Source organism: Triturus cristatus, chromosome 9, assembly GCF_964204655.1.
Source record: "Triturus cristatus chromosome 9, aTriCri1.1, whole genome shotgun sequence".
NCBI lineage: Eukaryota > Metazoa > Chordata > Amphibia > Caudata > Salamandridae > Triturus > Triturus cristatus.
The window spans coordinates 239902793-239920100 of NC_140592.1; the positions used below are offsets into that span (position 1 = coordinate 239902793).

The window sequence follows — 17308 nt, forward strand, 5'->3', positions numbered from 1 at the left end:
TCGCCCATCCATTTCCAGGCCTAGAGACTTCAGGCAGGGCTCTTGAGCACCCAGCCTCCCGCAGCTCAGGACGCCCGGGTGAAGACTGGTCCGTTATCACCCAGAAGAGGCCGGCCGGGCCCATTCTCTTAAATTTTCGTCTCATGACCTATGGCCATTGAAAGTCCTTTGTTACCTATCTGGACGGGCCCCAACACTCCAGCTTGTACAGGGCCTGGGAGGCGACCCCTACGATCACTGTCATCTGTTTCTAACGGCCTACTCGCTACAAATTGTAATTCTTTAACCCAATTGCCACCATTCAAAATGTTCAATTGTGGGGAAGACGACAATTTTGGATAATGAGAATGGCCAAATGGGTAAAATTGCTAAAAAAAACATGCCATTGGCACCAGCACACCTCTACATTGTCTACAACAGGCGTCCTGGCTCGACCAAATAATCTACTACTATTACATTGCTGGATAACCAGCTTAGTTCTTTACCTTCTGAGGCCTTCACACTAGTAGCTGGAGATTTTAATGTGACACTGGAACCATTGATCATTGGCGTCTCGTCTACATTTGATGAGGATGCCTTATGACACATTCCTCAAATAGGTATCTTCCAAGCACAGAAAAGTTCAATCTTTGCCGTACAACTGCTATGTATCACACTGAGATCCAGGCTAAGGGTTTATAATGGGAGATCCCCACCCGATCAAGAAGGTGCCATAACCTATAGATAACCAAATAGCACAAGTAGAATTGATTATATATTTTTATCCCTGCCTGTTTGGGCTTACATGAGAGAGATTACTGTAATAGATAGGGGGCACAGTGATCACAGTCCCCTGAAATTGCAGCTCATTGGGTTAGTTGACCTTGCCCAGAAGTAATTAAACCTTGCATTTTTGGGGAAATGTAGTCCTCTCTAACAACAAAAAGGCTTAAAAATGGGACTGTACACCCTGATATTCTGAAACCTGTATACATAAATGTGGGTAATGCTGTAGAAATAATAAACAAACTGTTGGATGAAGGTGCAGCCCCTAGCCAAATTATTAAAGTTCATGAGTAAATGTTCACCAAAAATTGGTTCTACGCAGCACCCATGTTATAATGTTAAGTGTTGGACAACAGAAGCTTCACTTTTGGGTCGTATAAAAACAGATCAGAGTGGCATTCCATTCAAATCTATAAGGAGAAGCTCAAACGAGCCAAAAGCGCCTGGGAGGTGGAGGTCTGGGCAGATTTAATACATGCAGAAACATTGGGAGACTCCAAAGCAAGTTGAACCATTGTGGCGCATGGTAGGTGCTCCTCAGTCAGCTCAGTAGCCTTTCACGTCGAACCACACAAGTGGGTTGACCATTTTGCAGAGTTGTCCAGATAGTATTTCCTGCTATCTCTGTGCCTCAGAGCCCGACATTTGGGCTGTTTATTCAAATCTCTTAACAATGGCAATCTTAAGAAGGGGACCATTACCTGGGTCATGGCGCAGTGCCGAGATTGTCCCGGTTTATAAGAAGGGTCGGCAGGACAAAAACCCAGGAACTATAGGCATATTAGTCTAATTGACGTCCTCCAGAAGATCTTTTGCCGCCAGGTGCTGGGTAAATTAACTGACTGGGTACTAACAAATAATATATTTAAAGACTTGCAAGCAGGCTTTCGCCCTAAATCATGTACCTTCGACCAACCTTTTAGGTTCAATATGATCTATTGAGAACTGTTTTAATAGGAAAAGGCCATATTTATGTTATTTTTGTTGACCTTAAATCTGCCTTTGACATGGTCACAAAATGTAAATTGTGGGAAGTATGGGAGTACCACAAAATATTCTAGATATTCTAATAAAAATCCACAAGAGCAAGTGAGATATGGGAGGAATGGTGAGCAATCCGATTCATTCAAGATTGAGAGAGGAGTGTGGCTGCGTTTTAGCCCCGACCCTCTTCTCCCTATTTATTATTGATGTGGCAAAGTCCCTAAATTTTCGAAACGATTTTACCCCTAGAATTCATTCAGTGAAAATACTTGCGTTTATGTTTGCAGACACCCACCTTTTCTCAAATACCCCAAGTGGCCTGCAAGCAATCCTAAATAGTTTTTTGGCTTAGAGCTGAATATAAATAAGACCAAATACATGGTGTTTAATACATACAAATCAATTCAAACATGAAAACTGTCTCACAAGACACCTCTAGAGCAAGTATTTGATTTTATCTATTTGGGGGTGACCCTGTCTCATAACCTCAGCTAGAAGACCGTTCATTCTCATTCAATATCAAGACAGCTGATTAAGGATCAGTGTAGGGTTCAATTTTTGGGACAAAGTCAGAACTGCAAACCAGGAAGCTTGTCAGAACTCTTTTTTTTTTTTTTTTTTTTTTTTACCCCATGTTACGAATCTTCCCAGGATGTTATCCAGGGTTCTCTCCCTAGACAGCTGTACCTACAGTTTAGATATGGGACCTTGCCAACGCTCGAATTCACAGCAGGATGGGTAAAAATTACAAGGCCTGTCACCTTTTGCCCAGTGTGTAATAGTGCTCCTGAAACAACATCCCATTTTATATTCTTTTGCCCAGCATATAGGATGCCAAGGAAAAAGTGTATTATCCTAATGTGACAACTTTTAGGTATAAGGCCTCTTGGGCCATCCCTCAGGATATTGAAGACAGACACACGGGAAGTGGTCGTTGTTAGTTTAACCACATCCCTACATGCTGCCTGGATCATTCTCAAGCAGTTGGAAGACTCTTCCTTGTGATCTCGGCTGTAGTTTCTATAGAAGTTCCTAGTATCCCAGCAGGAATAGGCAGGAACCTGTGCAGTTACTTGGCCAACTAAAATACTTTATGCAAACCTTCCCCTGCTGATCTTCTTGGCTTTTAATTAATGTGTTGGCAAAGAATTAACTAGGATGCTTTTATTTTAAAATATCACCAGTCTTGCATTGTGTGGAGTGTATCTTATTTTTAGAAATTTTAATATGGGTTGTCGTTCTTCTTTTTAACTGTGCATAGCAGGGCTGTGGCATCTATTGGTTCTAATATAACTGTTTCTACGATGATTTTATATAAAGATGTGTATCTTTTTACTGCTGCATTTGAGATATTTTGAGTCTTTTATTGCATGTTTTATGGATTTGTAATCCGAAATAAACATTCAACTACTAATATTCGGAAAGGGGGGGGGGGACCGGTGCACATAGAGTAGTGTAAACTGTATTTACATTGGTTTTAGTGCTGTGCGGATGAAGGCTGGCATTTGAAGAGCAGTGCAACAGTCACACCAGGGAGATCACAGTATGTGTATTATGTCTGTGAAAGGGAAGGTCTGGGACGACTGAGCTTCCTGGGTCTCCACATTATTGGCATAATAGATGTATGTGTACGCGTGTCATATTGTCCAAACACTGGGTTTGTGATGACATCATAAACGCACAAGGTCATAGACTGAGTCCGTTTTCAAATGTCACCCGAATCCCGAGATGGCAATATAGTACTATATTACACACGTTATCCGTAATGTTTTTTTTATTTTTATATAATTGCATGTTTATTTTGAGGGAGTTAACTTGAATGCGCTGTTTTCTTCATTGTGCAGATAACAAAAATGAGGCTAGAATGTTTTAGGTTTTGTTAACTTTTCATGACTACATTTTTGATAAAACAATTGGCTAGGGTGGGAGTCAATGGATTGCGAGTCTGTGCCTGTATTGCATACCACATATTTATGAGTTGACCACATTAACCACATCATTTGGCACCATATTTGAAGATTTTATACAATTGTTGTTTCTAGCTCAAATAGGAGAATATCTTATTGGCAGATAATGTGCTTTTTAACTTGCTCTTTTACTTTCTCTTTTGGCCACCACATTTTGATAAGCTTACTGCAATAGTTTGTTTCTTCAAGCAGCATAGCTAGCGGTAGTAGTGCTCACTTTGACAAAGCTCTGCACAATGGTTTGGGAACCGTCATTATGATGAATCCATATTTCACATGGAACCGTGAGATATTTATCCTATTTCTTGTTACATAAGGTACGAAAGTTGGCTTTTATTTTACAACACTGCATTTTGTGCAACAAAAGGCATCCAGCCGTGCAACATAGGCAAATTATTTTTTAATGCTGAGCAAAAGTTCTGACTGAAAATAAGTGCCAATGTACTTTGTCCTCGAAAGAGACATGAGACTCGATCAAAAGGGCTTTACCAGTAGACCAGAGACTGGAATGCTACCCAGAGGACACAATGTCATTGCACCTCACCCCCTCTCTTAACTCTCTCTGCCGAGCAGCTGCAACTAGGGTGTAATGAGTGCAGGGACGGCTCCAGTGAGGGCCAGAATTACAGTAAATGAGCAAATGCTGTCTTCAGCTGTGAGCTAAAATCAATCCCACCGCAACTGCAGAAACCGAATCTTCAAGAAAGAAATAGTCGGATGAAAATAGGAACCTCAGTCTTGACAATTCACCTAGCATGGCAAGAATATGGGTATACATTACATTTTTGCTCAGATTTAGCTTTATCGTGAAACACAATATCAAATCTTTGCAGTAGAAAATAGTAGTTTATGATCTGGATGGTATAAATGGAACAGAGTGTACATGGATCAGTATCAAAGTAAAGTAATAATTTTGTAATTATGTTTATTGAGGCTGCTTTTGGTTAATTTATCAAGAACAGGGAGCGAGACCATTGCGGCACTGACTCCTGGTGGCCAGTTCCCAATATGGTACTTCCTAAGATTAAAGAGGGCCTGTATTCTGCATGTTAGCCACATGCCTCACTGTGGCATGCCTCTTTGCAATGGGGGAAGAGGCAGTAACCTTTATTGAACAGGCAACAATAACCTATTCATTTTGTGGTCAGTGGCGTCTTCGTCCAGCCATTTAGCACTCATAATGCAGAGGCAGTAAGTAACAATTCCGACTCAGACAGGAGCCTGAGAATTGTGATATGCGGAAGATATCAAATCAAAATCATGTCTTGCATACACATTTTTCTGGATGTATCTTTGTGGCTGTTTTGTTCTCTATGGCCCTTTTGCTAGTGTAATCTTTTTTTTGTTTTCCTTTTTATGTAAAAAGTGGATTTTTGTAATATGTTGTTTGTCTATATTCGAATTGCTGCATTGAACACAAATTGTGTCTAGGGCACAACTATTTGATAACAAGGAACAGCTTTATAGAGTTAGTTTAACTTCCTCCGCTCTTCTCTACAGGTATCGATTTCCAGCTATAACAATTCATAATCCGATTGCGAAATTATAGAGTGCCTGTCTATCTGAAAGGGATATATTTTCCTGTGTTGGAACACCGAAGGGCAGGTAGATTTGTCTACCTCTACACTGCAAATTGAGTGGACTCTAGTGTTTTTAAACTGAACAGAAAACTTAATGGTATTAAAAACTAATGCTATTGTTGTTTTAAGCGCTATTAGTTTTTACAGATTGGTGAAAGGAGACCAGGGTGAGAGTTCCCCAAGAGCACACAATATTGTTCAGGCGGACAGACTCTAGTTGGACTTTGTCCTTCTGATACTACTTAGTTCCGTGTTGCCAAGGCATGACAGTTCTTTTTCTAAGCACCTAATGCATTCTGGTAGTTGTAGTCTTGCCACCAATGAAACTGATTGACCTAAAATACCTGATTGTAATAGTTTCTGAAAGGAAATCCCATGACTGGAGTACTGTGTGCTTGGTGACAGGGCGACAACTGGTACCTTCATGAAAGCTGGCTAAGCCTTTCCACAGGCTGCCACTAGGATTACAGACGAGAGCGTAAAATGTAAGTTTATCCTCTGACTTGCTCTTGTGTCAAGCCTGTGAAGTCCTGGAAGCCTGTTTACATCAACAGACCCCATCTCACCCTCGTGTCAGTGCTGAGATCTATGAACACTAAGTGAATACTTTGTTATGCACGTCTCTACATGGCTGACACACCAGTTGCACTGCACACCATATGCTTCCGCCTCCTAACGTCACAGTTTCCCCCTTTGTAGGCTGTTAGTGCTCCCTGAATGTAAGAGAGCAGCCAGCAAACATAGCAGTAATGATTTTGATCCATAAATACTCTAAGTTGTGTATTGGTGCATTGCTCTGGAGAACCATATATTGTGCATATGTACCCTTTTTGCATTATTGCAAATAGGAAAGGGTCCTTTTATTGACAAACCTGTGTAAAGAGCAGCATTTACCCGGATCTCGAAAAATATAGAAGAAAATACCCTGCTCACTAGGACTTCCAAACCAGATTTCCCCCTTCACGAGCAAACGGCTTGGCTCTAATAGCCATTTGGGATGATCTTAAAAACATGGTGGACAAAAATGCAATGGCTGCCTTAATACTTCCTGGATTGACCGACAGCAACTGACTGTATTACCTTAATACTCAAGGGAATCTGCACTACTGTCTCCTACCTGTAAAATAGATCAAGCCTAATTAATCTGCCTCCTTTTTCATCAAAATCTAACGATACCAAAACGGTAGTCCAACAAGGTTCTGTCATCTCACCTCTACTCTTAAACACGTATTTGAACTCCGTTCCAGAACGAATGAATAATTTTGACCTCTCATGTTAAAATTTCAATTGGTCATTTTTGTGTAAACTGCTGCTACACGTGCACTGAAAAAAAATATCCTCATACTGCCATTGTGTAGGTGATTGGCTCTAGTTTTGGTCCATAGGTGGTAATTAACAAGATCTCTGACCAGAGTGTGTTGAGTTCTATAAAAACAAAAATAAATAAAACGGCATTTTGTTATCAGAAACCAGTGTGCATGTTTGTTTTTGGGGCCCTCCTTTGTCAGGCTTCCATGCCTTCTCAGTTAATTTGCAGCTCTGTCTCTTCAGCCACCATTTACAGTGGTTTTGCAGTAGGACCGTCTGGTGCTCCTCAGGCAGGTTTGACATTTATTTAACATGTTTGTATTTTATTCGGACTATTTATGGTGTTGTCATGCGACCCAGGACCCGACAGAGCTCTGGGAGGATACAGGGATGAGGAAGGTCATTCAGAGGTGAATGGTTGAAGGACGACCGTATCTAGTTTGTGAATGTAGGAGAGTAGGATCAGCTTCACATGGGTACCCCCACTTTTTGATGGTGTTTCACTGTTTTTCGACCTTAGTCTGGCTGTGGCCCTGCTAATCAGGACCCCAGCCTAGCTGCTTCTTCTCTAAAATGGTTTCCATAGACATTAGGTACATCTCTAATTGGATTCTGAAGTGCCTTATAAGTCCCTAGTATATGGTATACTATGTACCCAGGGCATAGGTACCTCAGAGGCCTACCAGGGGCCGCAGCATGTATTATGCCCCCCCGGGAAGCACTCCAAAATGGCACCACAGGTCTGCTACTGCAGCCTGGGTAAGGTGGTGCATGCACCCCTTACTGTGGTATAGGCTACCTATATCACTACCATTGCACACACACATAAAACCTATAAGTCACTCCTATGGCAGGCCTTAACAATCCTGAAGGCAGAGTGCGTGGTTTTTATGTGAGAGGGTGCCCCCCGCATGAGCAGAGCCCCTCTGCAGCGTTCGGAATACCTCCTCTGATGCTATTTGTGGTGCAGCCTGACCATATACTCTTAAGTGCATTATAACCTTGCGGTAAATGCTTACTTTGGACTGGCTGCACGGAAACATGTCATGTTTGGTGTCAAACACTTTGAAATACTACCCCCCTCATCCCCCCCCCCTCCCCCCCCCCCACCAGTTCTGGCGGCGGGGGTAGCATTCCACCCTTCTAGAGGGAGAGACATGTACACACTGGTCTAACCGGTAAACACTTTCTAGAGCCCTGGCATCACAAAATGGATGCCACAGACACACTGGTCTGGCCTCCTGCTGCTGACCGAAACTCTGGCAGGGGAGGCCTGGTCAATAGGTTTCCTGTCCCAGGGAGGTGTAACCACCTCCCCAGACAGGCAGATGTGTATTGGGGCTGGGCGGGAGCACTCTCTGGTGCTTTGAAGTCCTGCACTGGGGGCACACTTGGTGTCCCTGTGCATAGTCCAGTTCAAACCGGTTGCAGGGGCTACCTGCCCCTGCTCTGGTGCAAAACTGGACAATGGAAATGGGTGTAACCACCCCTCTTTCCAAACCCTCCCACAGGTGGGTCCCCAGAGTATGTTCAACCCCCTATCTTAGTATAAGTATCGGACCCCAGTCCTTGAGACTTTAGATTACCCTGGACGAAACTCTGCAACATATATCCTGGACCTTCGACTTTCTATTTCAACTAGAAGACGGAAGAAATCTCCCTTGGGGTCAAGGAGTGACTCCCCTGCTTGGCAGGCACCAAAGAAGCAACTGTCCGGTCTGCAACTCTGAAGCTCCCGCCGGAGACCGAAGTCTTTACATCACCAGAGGTGGACTTCCAGACTTCCCCGAGGCTACCCTGAGTCCACAGCAAAGCAGAGGCCCGTGGCTATCATGGGTGACGTGGAACCGTGACCCCTGGACACTGTGAACTTTTGCCGGTACATCATCTTCCTGGTCTTCCTCAAAGTTGTGTTTTGGACTCCGAGTAGCCCCAGGCTTGGGCACCTACAGCACCGAAGATCTCTGGCCTCCACTCCACGAGTGACCCGTGGGCTATTTTCCAGTGCGATTGCTCGAGGCTCTTTCGCGATCGCTAGCCCGTTGGCTAGTGGGTCCCCACGAAGGCGACTCCTTTTCAGCTTGGGCTTTCCTGGTTGCTCCAGACGTGCCCTGACTTACCCTCGCTGGGTGAGTCCCCCAAACCTTGTTGGTCTGCACCGACGTCTTTCTTCTATTTCTACTTGACTTGCCGTTGCCAAGCCTTGTTGGGTCCATTCTGGTCGCCGACACCGCGGCACTCGACAGACTTCGTGGGACAGCTCGAATCCAGCTCCTGCTCATCGTCGACGCCTCCTGGACCTTGTGGCTGAAGATTCAAGACACCCGTCAACTCACCTGAAGCACCCGACATCTGTGGGCATTGGACTATCGCGCCCCTGGTCACTGCTAAGTGACCCAGACTCTGTCCCCTCTGCTTTCAGGTTCCTTCCATCCTCGATCTTGGCTTGGATCTCTTCGGACACTTCTCCTCTTCACGGCAGCAGCACTTCTTTGCCAGCTTCCATTGAAAACAACGCCGCGACCCGACACCAAAAGACACCTATGCACCCGGCTTCCCTGGGTGAGGTAACTCGAGTACTCTGGTGCTCCTGTAGGTGTTGGCCCTAGACACCTCTTAGTCCAAAAGGGTTTGCTTGTAGTCATCCTCCAAGTGTCCTTAACTTGTAATTTTCCAACCGCGACTTTCCCCATAGAAGTTAACAGCGATTTGTGCCTGTGTTCTAACACTGCACGCGACCCTCGTGGGTCCCCTACGTCACTACCTTGGGTGGTTCCTTGGGGCCGAAACGCTTCTAAAGGCTCTAGGCCTTGTGTCTAGTTCAGTCGTGGTTCTTATACCACTTTATTGGTATATGGTTTGGTACGCCCCTATGGCCCAAACGTGTATTTGTACTTTTACTGTTGAATACTGACTTGTAACTTAAGTACTTCGAACTCCAGCCTCATAAAGAGACTAGAGGGGTGTGTTTTATCTTAAATACATATATTTTGAATATATACCTGGTGTGGTTGTCCTTTCATTTGGTCATTCAAGAGATTATTGACTGGTAAAACAAGCTGCTTTACATTCCTTCAAGACTTAGCCTGAAGGCTGCTCTCCATAGCTACCACTAGGATAGCTTTCAACAAAGGCTGTCTTTAACCTATCACCATAAGGGGTTGTTTGGACTGGTACAGGGGCCCCACTTTAATTAGTGTACAGCATATACCTGTCCAACTTCTCACATTGAAAAAATGTGAAGTTGATTCAATGCAAAGATCTAGCAATGGAGAGTTACAGAGTGAGGACTCTTGTTGGCGTAGACTAGAAATTGGAATCATTTTTATCGTGAATATGCCTCATTGTATGGGACAACAACCAGATGCATTCACCCTTTAAGTCACCATATTACTTCATGTTAGGGAGCCTAGAAACTTCTGTTTTAAGTTGGTGGCACCAGAATTTATATGACTGATGTTGTTGTTTCCTTTCTCTTTGGAAGTACCGTCAATGATATTAACGTTTTTTTCTCAAGGGCACACATGAAAAGAACTGCAACTGAAAGTACCGGTCCATTGAAGGAACCCACATTCTTTGTTTTCTGTGAGAGATGTAGCTTTATGGCACTTTTATGACCGTATCTCTAATAGAAATCAAGGTGCTACTTCATTACTTGCTGTTCATCCATTAGCATTAGTGACCAGTCAAATTCGTTTTAGGATCATTTTAAGATGAAACAGATCGGCCCTCCAGGACTTAGCTGTATCGCTCACCGCCGTACAGCACAGATTTTCAGGAATTTGCTACCTCTTCTCTGCTTAAGCATGTAGGGGCAGTTTCTGAAAACAGGGTCTGCTTGTTATGCAAAACACTCTCTTATCTATACTGTGTAAAGCGCACATTGCAGATGTGCGGCTACTGATTTTGTCAACAGGCCCAATGCTGTTTTTAGTCCAACGGGAAACCCTAGAACTGTGGAGTATGTCATCATTGCCTTTCCTCATACATATTTTCTGCTAATAAACCACACAAATGAGACCTTTCTACTAGGAAGAGGCAGAGAAATTGGGACCTTTGTTTTGCACAAGCCGTAGTGTGACGTTTTCTGCCTACGCAACAGAGTATTTTTGACCCAGCACAGATTTTTTGGGTACGTCACGTCAATTGGAATATTGAAACTGCCTGTAGAAGAATACAGGCCGTCTTTCTTCCGTTGCAGAATGATTAATAAACTGGATCCCCTCTTAAATTATTTTTTGAGTAGATAGTATCAATATTTCTATTGTATAGGACACCTCCATTCTGACATACTCTTGCTCAAGCAGTGGCACCAGCATTCTGTATGATGAAACTCAAAATTGTAGTTTAGATACATATATTCATTTCCCCTGTAGAATGTGGTCATGGAATTAATTCAGAAAGCTAGAGAAAGATTCAATCCTATTAAAATGTTAAGTGGTTTAACTTGCCTGCAGACTCTTAATGACGTAGCTAACTTATTAAGATGGAGGCCTTACATTTATGAGAAGGTAAAACCAGAATTGTAATCAAATGAAAAAGGCCGCTCTCCTGCATTCCTGATGAAGAGACCACAGTCTTCACTCTGGAAGGGCAGCAGCATGTTGGCTAATACACCTGTCTGAAGAAGATGCAGTGTAACATAAAATGCAACCCCCCCCCCTTCAGTAAGAGCAAAATGGAAACTGTACTTATCAAAACTCACAAGTCAAGTTTTTTGCGTGATTTCAATTTCAAATTTGTTGTGACCATTGTAGAAATAAACTAAATTAACTCACTTTGTTTGATAGTGCACATCTCCAGCAACTTTACATCTGGTTTAAAAAGGCAGTCAATACATAGCATATATGCAGATAGCGTAATATGCTATAATATTCTATTTATTTACATTGGTGAGGTTGTGGGGTGGGCTTGACTTACGAGAGGCAAACCTTAATGTGTCATGATGCCATTTCCCTCCTGTAACAAATAAATGCTACAACCTTCATTGTAAAGTACCAGAAAAACCTTTCCATTTCCTGTGCTGGAATTAACATTTAACCAACTTTGGAAAAATATAAACAAATCGGCGCCTATACATTTTTGTTGTAAGCAGACCACGTTTAAAATACCCAGAGTGCACTGTGTATTTTGCAGTGTCATTGGGCACTGTACCTAAACTGTTATGTACGGCTCTATAGTTTATTTCAGTTTGTGAATGTCATAGCTCACTGCTAATACATCACAACAGTTGATATGCAAACTGGTCGCTCACTATTGTCTTGTCATAACAGCCTTCAAATCCAGGCTGACAGCGCAACTGCAGTTGTGATTTTTTTTGGGGGAGGGGTGGAGGTTACCTTTGGGACAGGGATACGGAAACCCGAGGCCATGTTATGTATGACTCTTCCATTACTCATCTGCCACTGGGTAGCACTTGAAAGCAGGGGGCAGATGATTTCGGGGTTCTCTCTCGTCTTCTATTTGATGTCCATCATAATCCCCCTGTGAAAATGATCCCTGTAATTCACTGCTACCTATCTGTAATACCCATCTATATTTCTATATGCTGTAGGTGGAAAGAATTGTCTTGGTCTGAAAACCCTCCTGCTATGCTGGGCATAGGAGCAGCCTTAGGAATGTAGCCCCATATTCATAAACTCGTATTGCAGGTTCTGGCAAAACACTCGCCAACCTATTGGCACCTGCTTTTTTTGGCATAACAACCAGCCTTGTTCACTATTCTCAGCTTAATACTGTTAATGTTTTATTGACGTGGAGGGGGTGCACAGTGCCCTCCGTCATTGTGAAATCCTCATGTAATGTTCAGTTATTTTGTTTGTTGGCAAGCACATCTCAATAAGTACTGGAAATTGTCTGGCACATACTAGCACACTTACCCTGTAAATGCATGAATACTCTTCTCTGATGATTGCCCAACAGCAAGAAATGCGCATGTAAAGATTGCCTTGACTTCCTGAGCAGGACCTGGCTGTAAAAATGAATTGACAATGAATAGAGGGTTTTTCATTGGCTGTGTGGCACCGAGCCCTTGCCGTCTCCTTGACTTGGACAGTATTAGACTAAGAACAGAGAGCATTTCACGTTCCAGAATCCTTTGGTATTGCAAGAGCTGTGCCAAATAAAGGGCACGTGCTATTTGAATATTAAATTCTAAAGTGGCTGCAAGAATTTGCACACAGTATTAACCCTTCGCCAATACCAGTTACAGGTACGGGCTTGAGAGAGAAAAGTTGAGAAGGATTTTCCTCCGCAATGTATAATATATTTACGTTAAACTCTGCAATCTTGGTGAGTTGCACAAAGTTGGCAATCTTTAAAGCAACAGATAACTTCTGCTATGAATAGGTTTTGGCACGTAAACCAGAATTAGAATGACCCCATTTTTTCTAGGTCAGGTCAGTGAAATGAAAGCGCGTGGTAAGAGCTGGCTGACGTCCAGGTTGAAGGAAAGGCGGTAGGCTGTTGAGGGCCACAGGGTGACTGGAAGAGAAGGCACTGGAAAGAGACGTTCTGCCGGGCCGACAGAAGTTGCATTGTTTGAGTTTGTCTTGGCTATTGACTTAGGACAGTCCGGGCACAGTCCTTTGTCATTTCACATTGTGCTTCATTCAGCATTGTTATTTGCTGGTCTGCAAAGATGCATCCAGTCGCTGCTTCCGTCCTAAAATATGTCTTTTTTTTTAGAGGAATCTATACTTTGTGGACACACTTTAGCAGAAAAGGATCTATATTTTATGTTTGCGTTACTCATCCCATTTTTATACCTGTCTGGTTCACAGTATTGTGAGATCTGTTTTCCTTTAAGTGATTACCAGTTCTTCACCTGTCTCCAGGACTGTCACTTCTCTTTATGATATATTCTTACAACGGATGTATATTTTTGTGACGCAGAAGAAAATTCATAGGCATCAGTTCATAAATTACGCTAGAGTTTGGCAGTTTTAATAATTAAGAATGGGCCTGTCATACGTGCTGCAGTTTCCATAATTTTTCCTGGCTGTAGCAAATATGTCAGTTTTTATCTTGATAATTACATTTCGGAAAAAAACATGCCTTTCCGCATTTATGTATTTTAACAGGTTTTATAGAAAGTTAGTGAAAATATCTTTCTAAACAAAGGAGGTTGCCCGAGATGTTGCTGCTCACGCAGAGTCCTGAAAGTCATCTGTGGCTTCAGACACTGGCACCGGACCAGTCTAGAAGCGAATTGGCGGCTAAATTTATTAGAATTCTTGCTGCAGTTCTTGCAGATCGATGGAAAATACAACCCGACCCTCAATGTGTTCATCGTTTACCACAAAGCAATAAAAATGTAATGTGGAAAAAGCATCAGATGAGAGCCTGTTCAAGATGGAATACAGTAAAAATGCTAAGGAAAATCAATATCCAACAATATATAACGTAATAATCTTGATGTTTTGTAATAAAAATAAAATAATTTAGCAAACAAAACCTGTTTTGATGTTAAAATGTGTAGGTGGCAAGTGTAATAACACACAACATCCAATAGAACACCATACACACCACGACACTGGCTCTCAGTTGCCCTACATTTGAATAACAATGAGCCCACAATGACCCCAAACAAGTGGAAAAAAGCACACAAAACCTCAACTGAGCAGGTGATACAAAACACTGCCCATACAAGCCGCACAGCTCAGGCATACTGTATGGCTGGTTATTAACAAGCTCACAACAGCACCCTATTCCTCACAGAAATCCATACACCCATTCATTCCATCACACGTTGTACTATATTATAATACCCATCCAGCAAACCAACAAATATTGCTCTTTGGGTATACTGTTTAGCCTCGAAAAGACTCCATGCTATCAATTTTTCATAAAAGTACTATAAGCTGGGCAATATACATGCCAATCCATATGGCGCATGTCTGCGGTGGTTAGGATGCCTGTTCACATGTATCAAACACTATGAAAAGCTTATGCTTAAGCCTTGCATATAGAACTAGCAAAAGTGCAATACTTGCACTACATAAATGCATCTAAAACAGCAATAAATTGTGCGCCAGTCTGACAAGGAATCCTCAAAATTATGGTGGGAAGGTATCCCTACTCCAACAGTGTTACAAGTCTGTGCTAACGGCAGAATGTGTGCTATACGCATCACTCTGACATAAGAAACTCTTTAGTAGTATACAGAAGAAAGGAGATGAAAGCAACCTGACAGACAATATTTGGAGGGGGACTAAAGGCAACGAGGAAGTGGGGGATATAAATGGTAAAGAAAAGAGTTTTGAAGAGCACTGTAAAATACAAAGCTTTCACAACCTAACGACTCAATAAATGCAAGCTATGATTTAGATCTAGATCTGGATTTAGATCTATAGGTAGATGGATCGTCCCTGTCAGTGTGGGTGAGAAACGGGATTGGTAGCACCTTGGAATAAGGGACCCATCTCTCATTATCTTCTGGAAATTCCTGAAAACTCTTAATTTTTAATAAGCGATCTTGCGGTCCGGTCCATGAATAGCGTGCTTGCTTCGGCCCATCTCTGTATTTAAGGTAGGCGAAACTTATGGCTTACCTGGATCCAATTTAGGCCTATTTTTCCCCACCTCATCCTGTTAAATCTCTTACCACCTGTCTCTAGCTCACGTTCACCTCTATCCCACTGGCCCTCCCCACCAGAGCTCCGTCATCCGTGCATGTAGCCTTTGGAAGTAGCTCATGGCAGAGTTAACCTTGATAATATGTACTTTACATCCACTGAATCAATTATCCCACCCTTTATAAAAGGATCTGTGGTTAAACATCCCCTTTTCTGCAACTAGTGCCAATGTACAGGGCAACTTAAACTTGGAAACGCTACAAGTCCATCTACCCAAGATTCTTTCAAGTTTTGTATTTAAAAGCGCTACACAGACGTGTCCAATTAACGCTAGGGTGCCCCAGTGACCACCACTCTTACCTTTTAGCTATCCCCATGTCTTACAACGCAGGTGTGGTCATCTTTCGCTCTCCTATAAATCTAGTTGCTTTAAGTAGCCATATAAGTACTTGTCACCCACCTCAAGTGGCCTGCTCACTCATGTGTTCTGCTTCCTGGTTGCCACATCTAGACAGGTGCATAAGTACAGATAAGCTGTACAGTTATTTACCTTTTTTTTCTCCCTCCTTAAAACCAGTAAAGGTGTGAGGTGCTTGACAGCCCAAGTCAGAACCCTTAGCCACTCACAGCTCAGGCTCCCTCAAATGACTAGTCCTCCACCTGCTCCATTCTGCTACTTCTAGTCCCTCTTTGTTGTCTTTACTGTATTACTGTACTGTAGAGGAAGGCGAGTCGGCTCGGTATTCGCTATCTCCAGTCAAGCACCATCATTCCTAAAGGAGAGTTGGTGTTTGTGTTTTTTTTCTCCTCACCACCTGAGTGACCTGTGTGCTGTTCATTTTTAGGGTCAAATAGTGCTAAAGACTTCAGTTTTTTTACCCTGCAGCCTCCCCCATTATCTACAGTGAGTCGTTCATTTCTGTATATGCTTTATCTGTAACTCTGTAAGATGCTCTGATTTCTTCGGCGAGCTGACTCCTTCCATAGAAAATTGCAAAAATAAATAATATCTTTGGCAGAGGCTGTGTCAACATGTAAGTTATGTGCAGGCTGGAATTTGCAGTGAAGCATGTCTACAAGTAGCCCTGCCTGCCGTTGTGGTATGTTGATTGCTGTTTGAGTAGGGTTGATTAATTTCATTTTCTTGTGTGCAGGATCACTGTTAATTTAAAGGTGTGCACATTTTTAACACTTAAATTGGCAAACGATGACTTTTCAAGGAAAGCACGAAGATCGCTCTCAGACTGTGGGAGGGATATTTGTAGTGGTCTTTTAGTATCTACCCTTCATTCTGCCTGTATTGAATGTGCCGCATGGTGTGCATGGTGTAATAATAATCTGAGTTTGACAGCAGTTTACCAGGAACCCAGTGCATTCCTGTGCATAACCGGTAGATTGGAGAAAGAATACCGTAACCTATAAAGCCATGCTTTACTAAAATATGAAATTAGAAAGGGGACACTGATTGTTTATATTTTGACCCATTTCCCTTACTTTCACATTAATAAAATAATAATATTGAAAATTTGAAACTTTTTTACTTACCAATATATTACACAAAATAATTATTTAATATAGCTGCATCGTAACTTTGTCCTATTGTGGATGAACCCTCTATTCCTGAACATCCTTCCATTACTAGGAGTCACACTTTCCATAGTTTGGTTGAAGATGATGTGCTACTCAGAGCATAAAAACGAAACCCCTGCATCACTTATAATTTTCTTTTTCTAGTTCCTATTTCTCATTACACTTGGAAAAGAAATTGAGCGATACCAAGTATTATTTCTGCGTGTATCCTACACAACGAAGCTCATCTTAAATCTTATGTCGTTCAGTCCCCCACTAGTGGTCAGTATGAGAGCTTTGGCCATTTTCTCGCGTGCTTAGACTTATTTACCTAAATATTAAGACACCTCGGCTGATCATCACCGCTGTCTGGAATACCACACCCAGGATCTTGAACTGTATCCTGTGTCCAACTTCAAGGTGAATCTAAGGTGTTGATAATTTGATCCCAGGTGTTTCAGACTGAAGTAATTGATACATGGCTGATAAATTAGGAGAACACGACCCTGTCACCTGGGTGATGGGTTCTGGAAATTAACGAAGCTGTCTACGAAATGCA

The 17308-nt window shown here is 42.5% G+C and overlaps 1 protein-coding gene across 18 annotated transcripts in view; it reads left to right on the forward strand.

The window, feature by feature from the left end:
- The window catches only part of IQSEC1 (IQ motif and Sec7 domain ArfGEF 1), a 787671-nt gene that overhangs the window by 602069 nt on the left and 168294 nt on the right, over nucleotides 1–17308 (forward strand). The window lies entirely within an intron of this gene.